The sequence below is a fragment of the Colobus angolensis genome, unplaced genomic scaffold (assembly GCF_000951035.1).
Source record: "Colobus angolensis palliatus isolate OR3802 unplaced genomic scaffold, Cang.pa_1.0 Scaffold62, whole genome shotgun sequence".
NCBI lineage: Eukaryota > Metazoa > Chordata > Mammalia > Primates > Cercopithecidae > Colobus > Colobus angolensis.
Window position 1 is genome coordinate 3,587,636 of NW_012119821.1, and position 9,908 is coordinate 3,597,543.

Sequence of the window (9,908 nt, forward strand, 5' to 3'; positions counted from 1 at the left end):
GATTACAGGCACCCGCCACCGACGCCTGGCTAATTTTTGTGTTTTTAGTAGAGATGAGGTTTGGCCATGTTGGCCAGGCTGGTCTCGAGCTCCTGACCTCAAGTGATCCACCTGCTTCAGCCTCCCAAAGGGCTGGGATTACAGGCATGAACCACTGTGCCTGACTCCCTTTTTGTAAATTTATTGTCCAATCAAGTATCTACTTTTGTGAAGTACTTGTTTAAATTTAGATTTATTTTATAACAGATTGTTTGTCTTTTCATTAATAATTTGTGGAACTATTATATATTCTAGATACATCTACCAGGAAATTTTAACACAGATTTCTAAATAATTTCAGGGTTAAAAAGGAAATCTTACTGAGATTAAAAACAATTTGGGACTAAATGAAAATGTGAGAACAGAACTTTACAAAAAACTACACTCAGAGGTTGTATATAAAATTATACTCAGAGGACATTTTATAGCTTTAAATGTCCTAATTTGACAATGAGAAAAGTTTGTAAAAATGCATTAAACTTATGCACTAAGAAGCTCGTGACAAAATAATTAGGTAATGCCCCACCAAAAAAATAGATGGAAAGAATAAATAAACATATGAAATGCAGGAATTAATGGAGTAAAAGCAAAAAAGAAAAATTGATCAAGGCTGCAGTTATGAAAAAGGAGGACATTCACAAAACAACGTTAGAAATAAAGCAGACTTAGATCCTGTGAGGAGATTTAAAACGTTAAAAGATACCATGTTCAACTTCATTACAATCAATTTGAAAATCTACATTAAAAAATGGATGCTTTTCTAGGTAAATATAAATTCTGACACTGACTGAAAAGAGGTAATTACAGAAACATTATAAAGTGAATCAAAGCTAGCCAGAAGGCTCAGGTCACCAATGACAGATAATTTGGGGGCTATATCACTTCTTTCAGAACATAGAATAAAATGGGAAGCTTCTCTACTCATCTATGAGGATTGCATAACCATATACCAAGACTAAACAAGGATAATGTGGGAAAAGAAAACTGTAGATCAATCACATTCCTGAACAAAGGTACACAAATCCTAAATAAAACATTAGCAAATTAAATTCTTTTGTATATTAAAAGTATAATACATCTTAATTAAGTAGGGCTTATCCTTGGAATGCCAGCATTTTTCAACATTAGGAAATCTATCAATGTAATTCGTTTGATCAAGAATTAAGAGGATCAAATCACCACATCATTTTGATAGATTTAGAAGAAAATTTTAATGAATTAAGGACCCATTAATGATTAGAAAACTTAAAACAGAAATCAAAATGAAAACAGCTTTATTTTCATAAAGGAAAGAAACCCTCTGCAAATATCACGCTCAGTGGTGAATCAGCACTTTGAAATCAGAAACAAACACAATAAGGACACACTCGTGTTGCTCAAAATCCTCACTAGTGGTATAAAACAATAAAAAGAAATAAAACATAAGTGTTGAAAAAGAACAGACAAAACTGTTTTTACTTGCAGACACGATAATTTTCTATTTAGAAAATCCATGCAAATCAACTGAAAAATGATTTCAACTAATAAGAGAATTCAGCAAGTTGGCCAGATACTATACCCAATTAATAAGCAATTTTGAAAATGTCATGAGGAAAAAAAGATGACATTTACAAAACTGTAAGCTATCCAGGAATAAACTTAATAAAAAATATGTAAGACCTACATGGATTTAAATCAGAAATGATTTTCTAAAGATTTAAGGACACCTAAGGAAGAATTACTTAGGTATCAATGTACTTAGGAATTCTATCTGGGTGAAATTGGTCCACATTGTAATATTCAACCATTGACTTCCTATAAAGACCACGAGTTTACTTTTCCTCTTATAGATTTGCCAAAATCTAAAGTAACAATTCCATCTACCTGTCAAAATTAGATATTTTTTACTTTAGCCCCTTATCCTGAGGATGCCAGGCTGTTGTATTTTTATTTGTTTGTTTTGATTTGATTTGCTAAGTTTTGCAGAAGTGAAAGGTATCCCTCAAAATGTCCTCTAACCAAGTAGTCACTGGTCAGTTACAGCATGTCATACAATTGTTCTAGTTTCTAGGAAGAAAGAGAGTATGCTGGAAGGTGAAGACAGCTCTTGGGGGGTCTTCAGGCAGCAGAGAAAGACAGATTGGCTACAGTATGACTTGGTAATGCCAATGATCCCGGGAGCCATGGAGTTAATGCTATCAAAGAATACAGGGGTTTTAAAGGAACCCCTATTCTCTGGTTACGCTGAGATAATTGTCTCAGCATCTCTTGTGGACTGTGTGTGCATTTTCTCTATTACAAAGGCAGGCTGTCACTGAGAAATGCAGCTATCAAGCTCTCATGGTTTATACGTATGTGTCATATATTTGAATCTAGCCTTGCAGACTAATCAGGGCCTAATTATCATGTCAGAGCTGGGAACTCCAAGATATCAGGACAGGAGATTTGGGAGTCCATTTTCACAAGGGGCTTTGAAATTTTGGGAAAGAAACAGTCAAAGAGACTTTGATGTTTATGGCACTTGGAACACTGAGAATCAAGCAGCTGAATTCAGAGAGAAGATGAATGCCGATCCCAAACTTTGAAGTTTAAGTGTTAGAATAGAGAAGTTTCCTGAGAAGTTAGTAGCTTATCTTCAGGCAGGAGGAAGTCACAAAAACATGCACCTTTTTAAGGCTGGGATGACCTGAAAACATCGTGGTAAAATAAAGCACTCTAATAACATAACTCCGGGTTCCAGGAGGAAACTACCAAGTATGTGGTTGTAGGATTGCTGCTTTATGCTTGCTTCATTTGTTGGTTTGTCCAGGGAATGGTGATGGCATATCTACCCGGTTCCAGTCCTTAAAGCACGGTTCAGGCTGATAAGTTTAGAAATAACATCCTACCAGGAACAGTTACAGCTGCTTTGGTGATTTGTCCATGTCTGCTAACCACATTTCTTGACACAGATAATGGAGACTGTGTAGCTAAGGTGATCTTCAGTTGGGGATAGGAGGCCAGGACCGCATTCTTGTTCATTGTCCTTCTCCCAATTCCACTCTTACCCTGAGAGCGAAGCAGGGAAACACCTGCCTCCCTCAGGCTCGTTTTGGATGTGGCAGATGACAGGCAGCAGCAGAAACAGTAGTAGGTAGATTTCTGGTTTTAGAACAAAAAACAACAAAATACCGTGTTTGACTAAGCTTAAGGGAAGCTGGCGAGCTCTGGAACAGGTGAGCTGTTAATTTTCCTTCTTTATACTCAATGAACTGGGCTTTTGTGTTCTACTCCATGAATCCCATATCTCCTACCTGGTTTGGTGTAGTGAACAGCCCTGTCTGACACCCAGGCAAGGGTTCTTTTTGAACACCAGCAAGCCAGGCACTGTTTCTGCTCCATTTCAGGTTTTGAATCTGATCTCAAGTTCACTGCTTAGCTTTTCCTTCAGTCAAGTTAGGATAATGACATGTATTGTCTTTGCTTGAAGATACTTTGCATCCTGTGGGGAAGGAGGCTGAATAAGTTAGTTTCAAACTATGATGAACAGGTCCATGCAACAAACAGACGAGCCCATTATTCAGCTGTCCAGATTACTTTTAGGTAAAAGGGAAACCACAGCCACAATCTCTCAAGTGGAGACTTTAAAGCAATAACATCCAAGCACTTAGATATTTTAAAGCCACAATTTAAAATTATAATCATATTAAAAAACCAACAGGTTTGGCAGTAATGAGATTTTTTTTTTTTTTCAGAATTCTTATTTTGCATACGACCCTTAATGTGCCTGCCTCACCTTCTCTTTGGAATATAAATTGTCAGATTATTCATGGGTTTTTGACATAAAGTTCATTTGGCTCTAGCCACGTTGGAAAAGGGAGACTTGTTTCATTTTTTTTTTTTCTTTTAAGTTCTACATGCTCTCTGGGGCATTTGGAAAGGGTGGTTGAGTAGAATTCGGTATATTTGTAAGACTTTAAAAAATTAAACATCATAGGCTGAAAAGGAAGGCCACAAAAAGGAAATACTGTTTGCATAAAACTGACGTTCCTGACTTTGCCAAATTTTGTTCCAGAGGTTAATAACCTTCTGTTTCAAAACAGGAAAGAAGCTGAATTACAGGGAGTCACCTCCACATGGGCTTTGCTAGATAATTATTCAGCTGACAGTTTAGAGAGCTTTATAAACCCTGCTTTGTGGTCTCTGAAGACTGAAATCATTATGTCTTAAACCAAAAAAAAAAAAAAAACCCATTAGAATTTTCAGATCTTCATACTTTCTTTAAATATGTGGTTTACCTGTTTAAAGACTTGGCAAAGAGGATTTTAAAAATGCCTTTCTTAACAGTTACATCTCAGACTTTAATTATTCCTATTTTTGATCTTCTAGCTGTAGATCTAGAATTAAACAGTCTTCCTTTAATGTGGGTAGCTACTTTAAAAAAAAGAAAGCATTTTTCAACTTGCAGACTTAAATTTTTTGTCTGTATGAACAGCTTGGGTGGAGAGAGAAAAGAAAGTGCCAATTTATGGCCTTTTGTTTTACTGGGAAGCTGATGGGTAACTTTTTGGAAATGTCTGGAGTTTCTTGTGCTATACAGACTGGGAAAGGCATGAGGAGTGCTCAGAGTTACCCATGTCTCTCACCAGAGCTTTACATGAAGATGGACTTTGCTGCCAAGAGCCTCTGTGGGCCGGGAGGACTGAGGTCTGATAGGGAGAGGGTATTGTGTGGTGTTTTGGAATATTATTTCCGTTAAGTTTTACCTAAGTGGCAAAAAAGACAATTTTACCTTAGAGAACTCTTTTAACTCAACTCCCTTGTTGTTGTAGCTTTAAAAAAGATAGCTGTTGAGGGGAAATATTTTAAAAGCCCAAAGCAGTCTCCTAGGCGCCACCCACATTTAGGGAGAATTAGGAACATAGCGGAGAACTGCCCTTTTCCTTGGGTAATATTGGTGGGGCTGGCATATTTGAGTATTTGGTTTTTTTTAAGTTAAGTTTATATCTTTTTGTAAAATGTGAATATGTATTTCTCTCTGTGTGGGGAAGGGTGGATATACAGAAATATGAGTAAACAGATAGTTCCAGAAAAAGAGGAACTGTCCCAAGAACAGGAAGGATGGAGCCACTCTAGGATCACAATAAACAGGCAGGAAGAGAGTCCGACTGTGTATTGCAAGATGACGGATTAACTCAGTGTCCAGAGTGAAGAGCTGACTGGGAAGAGAGTCCGACTGTGTATTGCAAGATGACGGGTTAACTCAGTGTCCAGAGTGAAGAGCTGACTGGGCAGTCTCTGTCCCCTCTCTTTTGAAAGATGAAACCCCTGAAGAACCCTGCTAATTATGAGATGTCACTCAGGCAAAAGGAAGCAATAACAAGAGTCAACACATATGCTACTAACTGTAATCCAGACACTGTTGTGAGTGCTTTACCTGCATAAATTCACTGAATCCTCACAACATCCCTACTAAGGAAGAGTGATGTTTACCCTCATTTTATAGATGTGGGCACTGAGACAAGTGGTACAGCAGTATTTTAGCTTAGATAGTCTAAGACCAGAGTCCATGCTATTAATGACTGCAAGTCTAACAGTAAGAAAAAATTAAGTAAACAGCAAGTCAAAGTGGGAAATGCTGTGACAAGACTCTAAGGACATCAGATGGAGCAAGTCCCACGGAAGGAACTGGAGATATTCAAGAGACAAGGAGACTTTGTGTGCTACCAGAACCAGAATCCCTACTGAGTCAGTCCCTGCCAGATTCCAGCTGGATGTGGCCTCTCTCTAGGGGCAAGGGATAGCCAGGGGGAATCATGGGAAAGTAGTTCCTTCTCTTTTGGCTCCAACTCACTCCCAGCCTGACTACATGTGTGCGACTGGGACATGTACCTCCTGTTGGTGTTGGATTTGAAATCTCTTAGGTACTGCCCATGGTGCAAGTTGAAGATCGGTCCTAGGAGAGAATGAGCTGCCTGCTTGTGGTTGCCAATGATGAGGAGATACCAAGTGGTTAGCAGACTTGCCTACGTAAGCCATCAGGTCTGTGGAGAGAAGTGCAGTGAACCCAGTAGCAACAAATACTTACCTACAGAACACTGTCCCCATCATGACCTTAGGAAGGCTTTTACCTTCTTCTCTTTATAAAGAAGGACATGTAGGCTTGGAGAGGTTCGACAGCTTACCCACAGTTCTGCAGCTGCCAAATGACAGAGCCAGGATGAGTGAATCATGACTGCTCCCTTGATCCTCCTAGTTCACCCACAGGTGCCACACTAAGACTCAGGCTATTCTTCTTTGCATGACATTATACAACTCCTTCTTTTCTAATTAAGCTTGGTTGCATTTGACGGCCCAAACCCTAACTAAAAGCTATTTTATGTTTCACATGGAACACTAATGAACATAGGTGTGTTTAAAATTATCAGAGCTTTGAGGAAGGTGGCAAAAATGACTCATTTCTCACCTCTACAAATGGCAGGGGTGGTACTTTGGGACTTTGAAGTGAAGTGAAATCACAGGTGCAAAATTCAGAGGTCTTGGCTTACAACCAGGGAATTGTTTCATGCCCACTCCAAACCACAAAGTTCCACAGCCCCTACTCCTTCTCACAGATGAGACATGTAGGTCAAATCAAAACTGAGCTCTGGTGTTACCTTGTTTTCATGGGAGAATTTCAGGGGGCAGATAAAGCATGGGTTTTAGGATCCTTGGGATACAACATAAGCAAGAACTACACATTACGAAATACTTTCTACATGCCTTTTCCTTGGCATGAGTTGTCTCGTTGAATTTGTACACCACACTTATGAAGTGAAGACTTTTCCTAGGCCCATTTTATAGATGAGGAGACTAAAGTTAAAGTAGATGAAATCACTTAATCAAGTTATGTGACCCCAGAGCTTAAGAGGGTAACTGTTAGAAATAGTCTCTCTTCCACTTTGATTACGTTTGTGATGGCTAATACTGAGTGTCAACTTGATTGGACTGAAGGATGCAAAGTATTGATCCTGGGTGTGTCTGTGAGGGTGTTGCCAGAGGAGATTAACATTTGAGTCAGTGGGCTGGGAAAGGCAGACCCACCCTTAATCTGGGTGGGCACCATCTAATCCACCTGCCAGCATGGCCAGGATATAAGCAGGCAGAAAAACATGAAAAGCCTAGACTGTCCTAGCCTTCAAGCCTATATCTTTCTCCTGTGCTGGTTGCTTCCTGCTGTTGAACATCAGACTCCAAGTTCTTCAGCTTTGGGTCTTGGACTGGCTTTCTTGCTCCTCAGCTTGCAGATGGCCTATTGTGGGATCTTCTGATCATGTGAGTTAATACTACTTCATAAACTCCCATATATACACACACGCACACACATACACATATATATACACATACACACACACACAATCTCCATATATATATATATATATATATATAAAATACGCAATCATATATATATCTGCTACTAGTTCTGTCCCTGTAGAGAATGCTGACTAATACAACATTACATTACACATACCTGTTACAGTGGATAGAGCACTCGTGGTCTGTGGTCTAAAGGGAAACCTGATTCTGCCCTGTTTCTCAGGGTCTTGAACCTTGGCCTCTGAGGTCGTGGGAGTCCTAAAGAGGGAGCTCACTCAGCCCCAAGAGGAAGGAAGAACCTCATCATTTCCCCAAATGGAGCCTCCCACTTCCTCACCTCCACATGGATTTGGAAGAACTCTGGGTTTGTTTGGCTTGGAATTAAGGGTCTGAAAGAAAATGATTTGGGGGCTATATAATTTCAGGTCTGGTCAGGGGGCCCCCGCTGTGGATAGAATATATTTTTAAAGGCCAACTCTGACTGACTGGGTGGAACCTTCAATTCTTTCTGTGACTAAAAGAAAAGCTTTGTGAGCTAGAACTAGCCATGCAGGAATATGATGTCAGGTGCAGTTTCCCACCACAGGGCAAAATTGTAATGCAGAGCATGGGATTCAGTCAAATGTATCCACTTCTACAACTTACCTGGAGTTCAGGGCTAAATATCAAGACAAGCAGCCTCTTAAGTTTTCTCTCCAAATCATGGTACAGCATTTTGGAAGTGAGCTAATCTTTAGAGACAGATCATTTGATAAATGCAATCTCTTTGTTTTATCCATTTTACAACTGAGGATACTGAGATGTGGGGGCTTTTCTGGGGTCATTCCTTGAGTGACAGGTCTGGGACTTGAACCCATGTCTCTTAACTCCCTTGTCCAAATCCCAACAGTTGCTTATGTCTAATGGCTCGCTCACGCCTTTGAGTGCTTGATGCTCTCACCTAGCTCAGGGACATTGGGCAAATCCATCCGCATAGTCTCTCTTTTCAGAAGAGAATATGATGTTCAGGCTGTTGTACAGTCTTAAAACATGACTAGTGTCTCATAGGTGGGCATTGAAACATCCAGTTCCCTGGTTCCATGAAAACAAAACAGAAACTTCTCTTGTTGCAAATCTTTCCAAAAATGTGCAGCCACTTCCATGCCTTAGTAAGTAGAGTTTAATGAGCATAACATTTTCACGTTATTCAAGGTGCACAATACCTCAAGGTCATCATCCTGGAGGTCTCTGTGTGCAGCTTGTATGTCATAACCTAGTTTGACATTTTTAATTGATTCATTTGTCATTTGATTTTTTGTGTTTATAAAAGTAGAAAGTAAAAATATCTGGTTAATTGAGAGGTATGGGTTTGTTAAATCCTTCTGATTAGTTGAGGTCTTTTCACAGTATATGGACTGCTCAGTCTTTGTCCTGCCAGCCTCCTCAAACAAGTTGTAAAGAATATTTAATGACATAGACTTTTTGATATTTATAATCATTATAAATGATTCTCCTTAGCCGACGGCATGTCCATCGTAAATCAAACAGGAAAGAGATAAAACACCTAAGAGACTGACACCTACCCTAGAATATGAATCTACCTGACTCTCCAGCACGCTCTCATCTTCTGTCAGGTTCTGAGAGGCTGATGGAATCAGGCAGAAGAGGGTTTTGACCTCTTCCTAGGCTGGGTCTGCTGTGGTGCCCAGTGTTGCTGGCCCTGCCCAAGAGACCTGAGAGCTGCCTGGCATTACTTCAGTTTCTCAAGTTTCCATATGGACAGCAGTTCCAGTGTAAGGGATCAGACACATGTCTTTCTCCCTCACAGGCAATCAGGTTCCTATCTGTAGAAAGGCACTGCCTCTAGCTCTCTGTATCCTCCTCTCTGGGTCTGGTGATTGTCTCATAAATCAGCGCTTTTGTCTTCCTTCCTTTAATCAAATAGAACAGCAACAATTAAATGTATTCTTAATGTAATCACTCTTTTTTTGTTAGGCCCCGGGAAGCTAGTCTCCTCAAGATGTCTTTTATTGTTTTTCCAGGCTTGTTTTCAGGGAAGGGACAGAGGTCTTTTCAAGCTAGGTTAAGTAAAGGGGAATTCATGTTGAGATGGATGTGGGGCAATGAAAAAGACCAGAGGCTCCTGGGATCCTAGAACAGAAAGTAAGGTATAGCTGGGTCACCTGCAACTAGAAGAGAAGGATTCAAGGGAGCAGGGGGCAGGGGCTCTAGCAGCCACGGCCAGAGATTCTGGAGGGTCTTCACCCATGTGCTCACTATTAAGATGAAACATCTATACTCTGTGTGACATCTTCTCTCTCACTCCCAGCCACCATTGACTCCTTGTGCTTCCCACTGCTCCAGCTCACCTTTAATTTTGGCCTCTTTAGTTCTAGGTTTACTTCTGCCAGTAGGAGATTCTTTTCTGATTAATGGTTCACATGACAGAGAATTTAATTTGTTCGGTTCTTTATCCTCCTCTTCCTTTTTTTTTTTTTTTTTTTCTTTTTTTGTTTGTTTTTAAATGTGTGTGTCATGGGTCATTGGAAGTTTTCAAATGGTTCATTGTGAGTTAG

General features: G+C 39.8%; 1 long non-coding RNA gene across 1 annotated transcript; it reads right to left on the reverse strand.

Annotated features, from left to right (window-relative positions):
• Positions 1-431: 431 nt before the first annotated feature.
• Positions 432-7,596, reverse strand: LOC105527374. Its single transcript, XR_001004219.1, has 3 exons — positions 7,508-7,596; positions 6,086-6,196; positions 432-3,499 (listed from the first exon to the last, which is right to left on the reverse strand). It is a non-coding gene; the product is annotated as an uncharacterized LOC105527374 (long non-coding RNA).
• Positions 7,597-9,908: the final 2,312 nt, after the last annotated feature.